Source organism: Coturnix japonica, chromosome 5 (assembly GCF_001577835.2).
Source record: "Coturnix japonica isolate 7356 chromosome 5, Coturnix japonica 2.1, whole genome shotgun sequence".
Classification (NCBI taxonomy): Eukaryota; Metazoa; Chordata; class Aves; order Galliformes; family Phasianidae; genus Coturnix; species Coturnix japonica.
The window spans coordinates 12394656-12407585 of record NC_029520.1 but is presented as its reverse complement, the minus strand read 5'-3'; the positions used below and the strand labels follow the sequence as shown (position 1 = coordinate 12407585).

General features: G+C 40.8%; 1 protein-coding gene across 1 annotated transcript in view; it reads left to right on the top strand.

Moving 5' to 3' along the window:
- The window catches only part of MICAL2 (microtubule associated monooxygenase, calponin and LIM domain containing 2), a 119040-nt gene that overhangs the window by 8332 nt on the left and 97778 nt on the right, over nucleotides 1–12930 (top strand). The window lies entirely within an intron of this gene.

Genomic DNA, 12930 nt, shown 5'->3' with positions numbered 1-12930 from the left:
GGAATGTAAAGTGAAATCTATTCAGTGGTTCTGTCCCTAGTCATTAGAAGGTATTAGTATTGACAAAAGGCATATTATCCCCTCATAACTAGAATTAAACAGAAAAGACAAGATTTGCATTAAATATTCGCTTATCTTTACAGGACTGTATTCACATGAGTAGTCTGTCACATGTATCTGCCTTTCTACCTTTCTATTTTTAGAAATAGAATCCTAATTATCACTATTTTTCACCTGACATATTGTAAACTTGCATAGAATCTTCCAAGTCATTATCCTGTATGAAAAGTTGGCATTTTGTGTTGTGGCGGCTTTTTTCCCATTAGGGCTCCTTAAACTTCATTTTCAATGTGTAGATAACTTACTTTGCTGTGTATTTGGGGGTGAGATAAAAAGAAGTGACCCTTAATTTCTCTTTGGTGGTTGAGTAGTGATGTACCGAAATACAAGCTTAGTCATATGCTGTGATGCTGATGAGTTTCGCTTGGCACACCCCAGTAGGTGCAGGCCCTGCCCTGTTTTCAGCAGAGCCATCTTCTCTGTGGTGCAATTGTAGATGACTGGATTTGTTTCACAGCAGTGGCAGTGTAATGATAACCTTGCCAATGCTAAGGGGAGGTGGAAACATCTGACCTTTCTGCTTGTATAGCACATTTAAAAATTTCACTGGAGATACTTTGACCTGAAGGTTTTGGTCAGTGTCACTTACAGGAACTGTACTGAAGCTTCGGTAAGAAAGTATATAAGTAGTGGTGTCCACTTAGACAGTGTCTAAGAAAGTGTCTAAGTGGCTTGAGTCCAAGATTCTTGTTTTCTGAACAAACTTTATTTTTCTTGCTCATTCTATTTTTCAGCTTCACCCGTTTTTCTTCCCATTCTTTTTTTCACCTCTATGTCTATATATTCCTGTCACTTCTGATTAAATTTTTCAGCGTTATGCCATGAGTTGTGCTAGTGGACAGCCTTGTAGCTATTGGAAAAGTAAAATGTTTGCAGGAGCATGGTTCAGTTCATTTGGGAACTTGCAGCAGTTGTGTTGGTACCTGTTGCTAACAAAGTGGGTTTTGTGTCCCAGGAATGAAAAAACTGCTGTGTTATTGTGCCTCTTAAGGCAGGAATTATCTGTGTCTGTAAGGTTACAGCAGTTTGTCGAAGGCTGAGGGACTCTTCTATAAAGGTAGCACCTGGAAGCATGGCACGTTTTCTTTGCATGTTCTGGCATTTTGCAGATCCAGAGACATGAAGACAGGTTAGTAGTGGCTATGCTGAAAGTCCCTGGTGACGTTCCCTGGCCCTGCCTGTTGAGCGTGTGCTGTAAAGAAGTTTGACTGGTTCTCCAATCTGACCTTTTAACCTGCTGATGATGATCAGGGCTTTGCCAGAGTGCTGAGAGAAATGGTGGTTCTGGAGTAGCCCAGCCAGTACAGGTCTGCTGAGAAGTAAACAAAGAATCAAGTGAGTGTGGCTGCCCCAGTGGCCAGAAGATGACTATCAGGGGTCTGCACAGACCCCTCAACTTCTGGTTTTGGAAAGGAAGGGGCTTCTTGCCTGTTATGTGTGCTGACCTGTTTAGAATACAGTGTTGTCTGTGAGTTCTTCATGTGTTGCTGAATGCTTCCTGCCAAGATACCTGAAAGAAATATGTTCTTTAACAGTGCATTCAAAATTAATTGATACTCTGAATGTTGAGCCAACGAGCTGCTGCGTCCTGCCTATTTCTCCCCCAGTAATCTCAGACCAGCTTTATATATACAAATAGCATTTCAGGTGCTCGTCCTGTGGGCAACAACAGAAGAGACTGTAATGGCCACTGAGGTAACTCAGCATCTGTCACTTTTTTGCAGTTTTCTACAGTTCCCTTCTTTTATCCAAACATCTGGCGTTTTTAGCTTAATTTTCTTCTGAAACAAAGCACTGAGAAATCCTACCATGCCAATTACAAACAACTAGGAATAAACTGTTCTGGCCCTGGAATGCTTGTGCTGCTGCCCAGGGCTGCGTGCTGGACATATCCAGGAGTGCTGGTTAGCAACAGGCTGGGGTGAGAGCTGCAGCTGCACATGGTGGGGTGATGAAGGCTTTGGGTCATGGAGTGCAGATAGACCACAGTACGGAGTATGACAGATGACAGTCCTGAAGGGCTCCCTATCAGTAGTGGTAGCAGGAGCCCTAGAATACACATTCACAAACATAGTCCCTGTAAAATATCCTTGGGTGTGTGTGCATGTAGTTTTAAATGTGGCAGTTTAAGGTAGCAGGTTAATCTGGCTAGAAAGTAGCCTGTTTTCTCTTGATGCAGACGGCAGTATGTCTGATGGATCTTGTGTGAAAGGAACTCCCTGAAGCTGATAGCATCAATGAAGAAGCTGGGTTCAGTCTGGCTTTGATAGAAAAATCAGGTCTGAAAACCCTCTTAACCTGCCTACCTGTCAGAAGTGCTACCAAAGACATACTTATGTTCAAAGCTTTTGCTGTACTAATCTCTACTACGTGTTATTTGAACTTGATGTTTTTGGTGCTGACCTGCACTGGGCAGGGATGAATGCAGGGGTGAAAACTCCCAAGTTGTATCTTAATGGAATGGACTGATTCTGTGACTGTTGCAGCCACTTCCTGGCTCCTTTTCACAAGAGCTTCTGATTTAGAAATGCATTATGAAAATCAACTCCTATGCAAGCTTTTCCATGCTGTTTTGCTTTTCAGTTCCACCCTCCCTCTCCCCCCCCCCCCCCCCCCCCCCCCCCCCACCGTATTGGTTGGAGAGCTTTTGTTTAGGTTATGTGCCTAGTACATTTTACATGCAATGCAAAAGCAAGCACTGTTCCTCGAATATTTGGCTTTCAGAGCAGATAAAATTCCCTTTAAACATGTTCCATACCACTTTCTCTCCAGAAAATTTCATTTATGGTTTAGTTGGTATGTTGACTTGCTTTTTGGAAAGGAGATGGGGGAGGAAAGTTCATGCTATGCTATGGGTACTGTATCCTTTTGGACCTGTTGTGCCAGCTGTTCAAAAGTTCTGATGTGAGCTTTTTTCCCCCCCTCCCTCCATGCAGTAAATGCACAATACCCGAATCCAAATTGTGATCACATGCCTGTGGGTGCAGCGTGTACTGAAGAACCTGTTTTTAACATCAGTTCAAAATCGAAAGGGTTTTTATGTTCATAATTGTTCAGCTCTTACTTTAGAAGGCATCTTTGCTTTTCTTTGCTTTGTACTGTTTATCACTTGCTTGTTCTCTTTGGCAATCCAAGTAGCAGTGCCAAACAACTGTTTGAAACAGAATATTTTTCTTTTCCTTTTTTTCTTTTTATTTTTTTAAATAAGTCCAAGCTGGAAAGTAAAGCCAAGGAACAAAAACTGCCCCACTTTAACTTTTCTCTATTTTTTTTTTCCCTTCTCTTCACACAGTAATGCATTACAAATATGAAATGCAGTAAGTATAATTTATAGATACTCCTATCAGTGTAAGTAGTTTCAGTGGCGGAGTAGTGATGAGTGGTGGTACACAGGGGCTCTTTTGTTGCCCGTCCCTAGTCAGCATTCATCCCTGTGCTGTGGCAACAGAATTTTGTCTGTTCCAAACACTGATACTCTTCTGTCTGCGGCCATCCATCAGCAGCCACCTCTGTGCTGATGTTCTGAGCTCAGACTCAGTGTGGCAGTGGCAGAGGCAGGTGCCAAACGTGTATCACTGCAGTCTATACAGGCAGCTTCTATGCTGTTCTCACAGGTTTATGAACACTTGGAGCCCTGGGTGGGGATACCCGAGGATGCTTCTGAAAGATGATGCAGCAGAGTCCATGCTATTTTGTGCAGTGTGGATTTTTCTGCAGCAGAAATGAATAATGTTTTTCTAACCCTTGGAATCTTTTTTTCTTGTACTTTGTTTTTCTTCATTTTTTTGGGAAGGTATTGCTGAGAGAGGGTAGAAATTGTGCTGCACATTTTCTTCCAAAAATATTGCTTCTACTTTCAGAAGCAATGTCTCTTCTAATCTATTCTGGTAAAGATGGGTCCAGTCTTCAAGGACAAAAAAGGAAAGCAGTTATAAAGCTATCTGAGGAACTTTTCTTTTTTGTCTTCTTATGTAAATGTTCCCTAGGGCAGAGTTTGATGTCTTAGCCTACATTTTATGGTTTTCCACCACCCTCTGGCTGACTTCTCTGAGAGCCTCTTCACAGTTTCCCAGTGTCATTCAGTGGCTGGTTTTTGGTGGTGAGCTGACAGTTCTGTAGCCAAGGAACATCTCCAACTCGGAAATACTTTTTGTTGTTGTTGTTTTTTCTCTTTAACTTATTCATGGTTCCCATGGATTTTGCAGTAAGTGATCATATCAATACTCTGATGAGCCACAGGAAGCATTGCATGCTAACTTGCATTTAAAAATTATAGCAATTGAACATGATTCTTAAAAGTGCCTATATACACACATGAAAATATTGCTCAGAATGTTTTATTTCTATGATGATCAGCAGTGCCACACTGTCTTTGTTTTCGGTGGGTTATTCCTGGTTATTGATCTGAAACTGTGATGCCTGCAGATGACGGCAGCTCAGCCCAATGACTTACTGTGGCTTGGAGCAGTTGGTGTCTTGTGGCTCTTGTGTGCTGTTTCTTTGCCTTGTTCAGCTCCTGGATAATTGCTGCTGCCCCAGTAATGAGAGAGAAACCACAACCTGCAGTGTGCTCCTGAAAGCTTTGCTCCTGAATTCTGTGACAGTTAACATCCCTGCTGTTCTTTTTCCTTTTTCCAGATGCACCCTGGGCAGTTTGCTTCAGCATGGCCTTCGTTTCACAGTTTTGCTTAAAGTGAGGAAAACAAACTTTAGTTTTCTTTTTTAGACCAGTCCTGCAGGGAAAGTCAGTCAGTCTCATTTTGGTGTCTGCTGTTCTCTGCCTCTCACTGCATGACACATTCAGGTCTCTCCAACTGATGGCTTAGAGCAGTTAGGTTTGAGCAGCAGCAGCAGTGCTGATTGCTTTTCTCTGCCCTCTGCCTTGGTTGTGAGCGGTTGCAGGAAGGGGTTAGCCATGCCTGGGTGCAGAGGGCAGTAAAGCATAGAGGCTGGCTGGGCCCTTTGCCCTGCACTCTGTGATGAGGAGAAATGCTACAAATGTGGCAGCACATCCTCAGGCACTGCTGAGCTTGGCTCTGCAGTGAGAGCTCAGAGCCCATCTCGTTGTGCTGTCCTGAATTATCCCTGTTCTCAAAGTGACATGAACCGACAGTATTCCCATAATTGCTGACTAAGAGTCTGCTTTTTCCTGGTTTGTGCACTTGTTCTTTTTTCATGGTGTGCTTACTTCCATAATTATGTCTCCTTGCGTACAAAGGGAAGGCTGTACTAGAGGAAGTGCTGCTGCCAAATGTGGCTCAGTTTTGTTGGTATAGCTACATCCATACCAGGCATTTTGCTGACTGGCTCTGTCAGCTAGTGAGTTTGCTTTCTTTGTGTGCTTCTCAGGCACAGTTTGTGCCACATAGTTTTTTTCATGTGACCTGAGGAGGATGCGTGTGGCTGTGATGGGACTGTGATCTGGACCCTGGCAGCTGTGTGTTGCAGGGTTGTGTGGGAGCTGATGTAGTGTTGGTAACTCAATGGGAAATAGGATATTAGTTACTGTCTGAGATTGTCAGACTCCTGTCCTAACATCCTACTGAAAGGTGTGCAATCTTTTGCCGATAGACCAACCAGCTCGCTGCCTGTTCTGTGATAAGCTGCAAGTTCAGAGAGTGAGCTTGAATTTTTTAGTTTTGTAGCAGGGGGAGAAAGGCAGCACTTGCAAAGCAATTAAAGTTTGTCTGTTTAACAGTTTCACTGATGGCTTTTTCAGAACATCATTTAACTTGAGTAATGGGCACCTTTTCTTAAGAGGGGCACTTAGTTGCTGGGTGATGTTAAATTCTTTATGGTGTATATTTTTCCTTTTGTGATCCCAGCCTAGGAGAAATATAAGCATAAGCTGTCTACTGCTGTTTATATTGTGTTTCTAATTTACTACAGCAGAGATGAGAAATGTTCTTTCTTGCAATCAATCTAAACAAGGGTTAGATTTTATTATCTTGTTTACATGTAACATTAGCCTCCTAAAGGATGAGGCTTAATCATTTAAAGTTGGCTTTGAAGATGTTTACTATATGAAAACTTGGGACCTTTTAATAGAGCCTTTAGCACCCTTGCTAGAAATAATAAGTTTTAAATACTTATCTGTAAGCTACATTCTTTAAGCAAACAAAAGACTGGGACAAACCCCTCCAAACCCCCAAGTTGAATACTTCTTTGTTTAATTATCTAGAAAGATCATGAAGCAGTGTGTGACCCTTATGAGTGCATTAATATTGACCAATTAAATTAGAAATTCCCTGAAATTTATATTCATCTTAACACAATTTTCTATTATTCTTAAAATTCCTGTGACCTTTGTTGCGCCTTACAGGAGGCTTGCACACGTGAAAGTAGGAGGATATATGTGAGAGGGTAAGAAGGAAGGAGAATTAGATCATGAATATTCCTATATTCCTTTTTTTTCTCATTTTGCTCTGTGAACAGGTCCTGGAAAAATGATCTACCCCATGGATGGCACTTTTGCTTGAAGAAATATCTGTCCATCCTGCTTATTAGCTCTATTTAGGAAAGCATCATTCTTAGGTAAAGAAACTAAGCCGATGACTTCAGTTGTGTGAAGTGATCCGTGTGTCTGATTTGTTGGCCATTTAGATTCTTTCTGGAATCCAGTACAGGCACACGCATAGTTTAATGCAAAATGATTCATTATGAGAAATCAGTAATAAATTATTGCTAATGATAAATATCATTGCTGTGAACATGTTCACATTTTTTCTCCAGTCCATGAGCTTGAAAGCTCTAGGGTATGTGGCAAGCCCAGTAGGCTGTCAGATATGGATTTAACTGACTTCAGCCTGAACCATCTGTAAAATACCCGGGTGTGATTGGGTGCTCTCTGCCTTTATATGGACATGCATTCACTGGGATGCTCTTGCTAAATAAATGCATTCAAGGCTTAGTGCATGCAGCACCAGATTTTAAAAACAAAACAAAAAAAATCCTCCCCAAAATGATGTAAGTTGTCAGGTTCCACTTTTCTACATCAATGTGTGGCCTGTGAGCTATGTCAGATACACAATCGAAATCACAAATGCCTCCAGCAAACAACAAACCACCATTATGGACCTCATCGCTGGTTCTAATGGTCACAGTCAGGTGGCTTAGGATGGCTTGCAGGATTGCTTGGCGTTTCTGGAGTTCCCTTCAAAAAGTCAGCCTTTGGTTTAGCAGTTTTATGCTAATTGTTGGTGTGGGACTTGCAGCAGCAATGTGCATCTTTCCTGCTTGATTTAGGGGGTTTAGAGATGCTCACAGAGCTGGACTTGTGCAAGCGGAGGGTTCTGCTTAATCCAAACCCCACTATAGCAGGTGCAGGTGCCTGAGCCTCCATCCATGGCCCATCCTGAGCTCTGTCCATGTGCTGTGTTCGCATGAATGCAGACTTGTAAGTTGCTGCCTCAAGGGACTGATCTCGCTTTGCTATCAGTGTCTTAGTGTATGCCTGCTGTAAAACCAGAAACTGCAGAGCAGCAACATATAGAAATAAACAGGATTATTTTTAAATCTTTGTCTTTAAATTGCGTGGAATGAGACTTTATCTATGTGACGGTTAAACTAAAACTATCTATCTGTAGGATTTTATGTTTCCTGGTTATGTATCTAAAATATAAACTGCAAATCTAGTGTGCTTGTGTGCATGCTTCCAACTATATTTCGTTATGGGAAGACTCCAGATGCAGCAGGTTAAATCAGCACAGCAGCACTTGTTTGGAAGGCTGCTTGAAATGTCTCGTATGACTTCGGCAAAACAAGCTGATAGTGTGGACGGTAACCTTTTAAGTTCATAGGCACAGAGTGTCTCAGTAGGAACTGTTTTGAATTCCATACTTGGCCTGAGAAGTTATTTTGCAGGAGTTCTGTGGAAGTCAGCTCTTTATATATGTATACATATATAAAATACAGGATAAGAATCTAGCTGTTCTTAAGGAGAGGCAGTTGGTAAAGCTTTTTTTCAGCAGTAATTTCTGTTCATTGCTGGTTTTGTTAGGATTGTGCATCTTAAGAAATGCTTTCTATTTGTCACCAATAGAAAACAAGTATTATAGGCAGATCTACGTTTGTGTTTTGTTTTTTTTTTTAAACTAGTTTCGTAAGCAAAGCAAGGGAGAGCTTCAGCTGTTACCAGAATCACATTATGTCAGTTCTAGGAAAACATGCAAAGAAACCAAACTACCAGAAAGCTGTGTTTCCTCCAGATATAAATATTTATATTTAAAATGGCCACCATGAAAAGAAGTGCCCGATGTAAGCAGAAACTAAGCTGAAAAGCCCAGAAGCATCCAGTTTCACATGCAAATGTCAGTTATTGTAATGATTTTAGACTTTTATAGCAGGGAAGAGATAGCAGAAATACTGTAATTTTTACTGATGTTGATCAAGTGCCAAAGTGAATGGTTTCTATAGATGCTGCAAAATCCAGTCGTTTGTACCTGTTGATGTTTTTAACATTAAGCAAACAATAAATGTATTGTATCCTGCATGCTGAACTGAAGTCTTAATAACAGAATTTACTCCTGGCAAATTAGGGCTGTATTGAAAATGGAATCAGGATTAGTGGTATTGAAATGCTTGGAATTTAATTCTTTTCCAGTCTCTCTGAGGAACTTGTTCTCAAGCATTAGAAACAGCACTAAGATACTAAGGAAGGACTTAAAAAGTGTTGCAAGTTTGAATTAAAATCGGTGTTTTTTTCCCTCTCCAGTAGGACAACTAAGCTCCAAAAGCTTCAAAGCGTGTTGCCTCAAAACGCTGCTGACAAGCACTCTGCAGTTATTACTGTCAAAAGTTAGTCATTTTCATTTAATGACTCATGTATGTCAGCTTCATTGTTTGCTGTATTATGCTGAGGGGCTTCCTGTGCAGACGTGACCTGGCTTTGTACATTGATTTACTTAGTGATAATTTGTGAAATTACCCGGATAGTGGAGAAGTCTGGCTTGCTGCACTCAAAACCATCTGCAGGAATGCCAACCAAGACTGCTAGCGTTTGCTTTCCTGTGTATCTATATATGTACCATTGCTTTAATTTCTACTTTTTCTGTCCTTTTCCCAATGCCTTCCTTTAAGTTGCAGTAGGATCTTCACTTTGTCCCTGGGTAGCTACCAGCAGTTCTCAGTTTTTCTCCTCTCACATTCCTGTTTCTTCCCCAACTGGAGGCAGAGAGAGGCCAGTTATCAAAGTACAACCCTTCTTGTTCCCAGTGTCTGCAGCTTGAGGCTGGGAGCCCTCCAGAGATTCCTGTAATACCATGGGAAGCCGCGTAGACAGCCAAATTCTCACATGCATTTAATACATTGAACATGAGACCTATTGTTAGCTACAAATCTGACCTAGGGTGGCCAGTACCTGTGAATGCTTCAGCTCTGACCTAAGAGAACTGTCTCCTAACTGTTTCCTGCTCTCCAGTTCTTTTCTGTGGTCCAGTTTTATACTGGGCTAAAGTACTTCGGAAGAAGTTTAGTAGTCACTATGAAAAGCATAGGTTATGGTTTCAACATCAGTACTCACCTAGAAGAGATTTTCAAGTCTGTTTCCTCCCCTGCATCATGACCTGCATGATGAAGGAAGAAAAAGAGTAAATAGTAGTATTCAAAAAACTCATTTTTTTCTCCAAACACGTTGGGGTATTTTGGGTTCATTGCTTTTTTTTTTTTTTTTCCCAGTACAGGTAAACATTTATGTATTGCTTCTCAAGTTTTTGAGACAAATACAAAACAGGAAGCCTGCTGTTGTTAAGAATTACTCCATTCATCTTAGACTTCTGGACTTTAGAGCATTATTTCTACTGAGCCGTGTATGATACTGCAGAGAAATATTGCTGGTTCCTCAGAAGAAAGTGTGTAGTTTTCCATAAGCTGCATCTCTTTTTAGGACCATTTTTTTCTCAGTCATCTATCAACACAATCTTCATGCCAAAAAAAAAAAAAAACAAACAAATTATATTACAGACAAACCCACCTTTGTGTGTATATATATATATATATATAAAAAAAAAAAAAAAAAAAAAGATGTTTTCAGCAAGCCAAAAGCCAGTAACCAGAATCTCCCTTCTCATCTGGCCTTCCCAACCACAAAACTGGCTTTTTTGGAGAATGTGACCTCTGACACAAAAAGAAGAAATTCTCTGCTGGTGAGCAAATGTCTGCTGAGATGCTGCACCACAGCTCTACAAGGGTGTGATGGGAGCATTTTGAAGGAGAAGATTTCATGCCAATCAGGAACAGCCTCGATCATGGCTTTGCAGTGTTGGAAAAGGAAAATGTTAAGGCTGGGGAAGGTCTACCATCCCCATTGAAAAGGCAGAGCAAGCCCAGGCCTGCTTCATGTGCATGTGTGTGCATACATGTATAGCACAAGCTTGCATCAAACTTCCTGCCCGTCACTTTGTCCACAGTGGCTCCTGCCAACTCTTCTATTTTCCTCACCATTATCAGCCCTGGCACTTGATGCTTTTCCTCATGGGTGGGTTCAGATATGGCTGTACTTTTTTATGGCATTTTCCCTTCCACCCCTTTCTGTGATGGATGGAAACAGCTGAGGTTTATAAAAGTCTTCTCTCTGAGCAGAAAAATTAAAGTTTGTGATTGGATTATGCTGGATTTAATTTGTACAATCTTGTGGTGAGCAAGTGAAAACAGTGGAGAGGAAGTTACTGTTTTGTAGTTCCTTGGTCAATGTAGCACTGAGGCAATAACAGTGTGAGATTAAAGCCATGAAGAAAACCTAATCTGGCTGCCACGGTCTTTGCCGAACTGTCCACAGTACAGCGTTTCAGTGATGCTTCCCCATTCACCAGGAAAAAAACATACTTTGGCTTAATGTTGAAAGTCTCTCTGCCAGTTGCATAAGTGTTTCTCTTTTTGGTTTAATTTGCTGTCAGACAATGGGGGGCGGTATGTCAAGCTGTTTAAGCTGAACTGTAGTGTCTTACACTGCTGTTGCTCTCTTCAGTTGTCCTGTGTTGCTTTCCTTTCATAACAACATTTGTGCTTAAGCCCAGATGTACATTTTTTGCTGGATCAGCCTCTTTGGGTGGCAGTCACCTACCTTTTCCCTTTCCCAATAGAATTTTGGTTCTATTGGCTGATCCATAGCACTACTTTCCAAAAGTGAGGGCTGGTGAGAGTTGTACCGGGCCTCTCTCGCCCACTTGTGCTGGGGCAGCCAAGATGGCCAGAATCAATCCTGCTGTCATGCAGTTGTTAGAGGATTTTGCTCATTAATCATCAAAGCCTTGAGCCTGGAAAGATTCTGGATGTCTTCAGCTCCTTCTGAGTCAGTGGAAGTTCACAGCACTCAAGTTTTTGGTGTTTTTTGTTTGTTGTGTTGTTCTTGTTTTTTGTTTTTTTTTTTTTTCTTTTGAAAGATTAGACATTCTGGAAGTAGAGGCATATAAAATGTTTGTGATTTTACTTCATGAAGCTCTTCAGAAAAGGGCACAGAACATACTATAAATGAAGTATTCAGAAGGGAAAACAAAAATTTCCTGACTTATTCTTGGCACTGTGTATTTCATCATGACATTTGGTCTAAGAAAATGTACTAACTCTCAATGTTGCCAATTTATTTTACCCACAAACCAAGAGCAGACTGATGATGTGCACACAAAGGTTATTTATTTTGAGCATAGCTAGGGAATGTGAGTGTTCCAAATGCTTCCTTATATCTCCCCATGGGATCTGTTTAATATGTTGCATAATATTTTTCTGTATCTAAGATAGGCATGGTAGGTCTCTTAGTTACTTAAATACACTAGTTGTGTTTCCTCTTTTCTTCTTTGAAGGAAATGGGAGCAGAGAATGAATAGTTTGTGAACACTGTTAAACTAAAAAGTGCAACTTCAAAGGCCCTTATAGGAATTTACTCTAAAGCTATCAGCCAACAGATGATGTTCCAAGCAAAATAACTGATTATGTGAGAGGTGAGGCAAGCATCGATTTAGTTGTTGGTTGCTTGGACTAGTAGATAATTCCTTAATTGCAAGAAAAAGAAGATAAGATTTGCATCTCTGGACTTGAGTTCAGGTAGACCCTCTTCTGAGGACAAGTTTAGACATAACCTATAATAATTCCCTTGAAAAATATGAAAGCCACTTGAGTATTTTCTTTGGATTTTGGCTGACTCTAAGACACTCCCCATTAGAGATAGAGAGCAAGGTTAAAAAAGGATAAGGGAGTGCCACAGGGAACGTATTTTATTTCTTGCAAATTTGTATTTATTTAGAATAGCTTTGCTCTTACAAAGTGTAAGAGTATTTGTCTGGAATATCAGGCACAGTTTGACAGTGATCATATTACTAGGAAAAGCCAGTGGAGCTTAGTGGGCCAAATGTAATTACTTTATATCATTAGCACATGACAAGGTATGATTCCAGTCACGTAACTTCAGCATTTACTGTGTGGAGATAAAATTCCTTTCTGTTTGCTAGAGTACCAAACTCTTTCTCATTTTGGCAAGAATTTTAAAAGGTTGTCTGGAGTTACTCGTGTTCCATTTCTTCTGTTCTGGTGCAACTCGTGATAATGCTTCTGCTTAGTTTGTTGTGTACATTTGCTTGTGGCAATTGACTGGGCCAGTTCTAAATTTATTGGCTAAGCTGCACTCTTGCTCCTAGCTTGTGCAACAGAAGAGAATTCCTTCATGCTGACTTTTGGCTGCAGGTCTTCAAGGATTCTTAATACCAAAACATTACTAAAGATGTACTTGTGACTTAAATTTTGGTTAGGAAAAGCACCTTAGTATTTTTTTTTTTCTTAATCTGTTATCTAACGCTCATTACTGAATGCAAATTGTGGTTA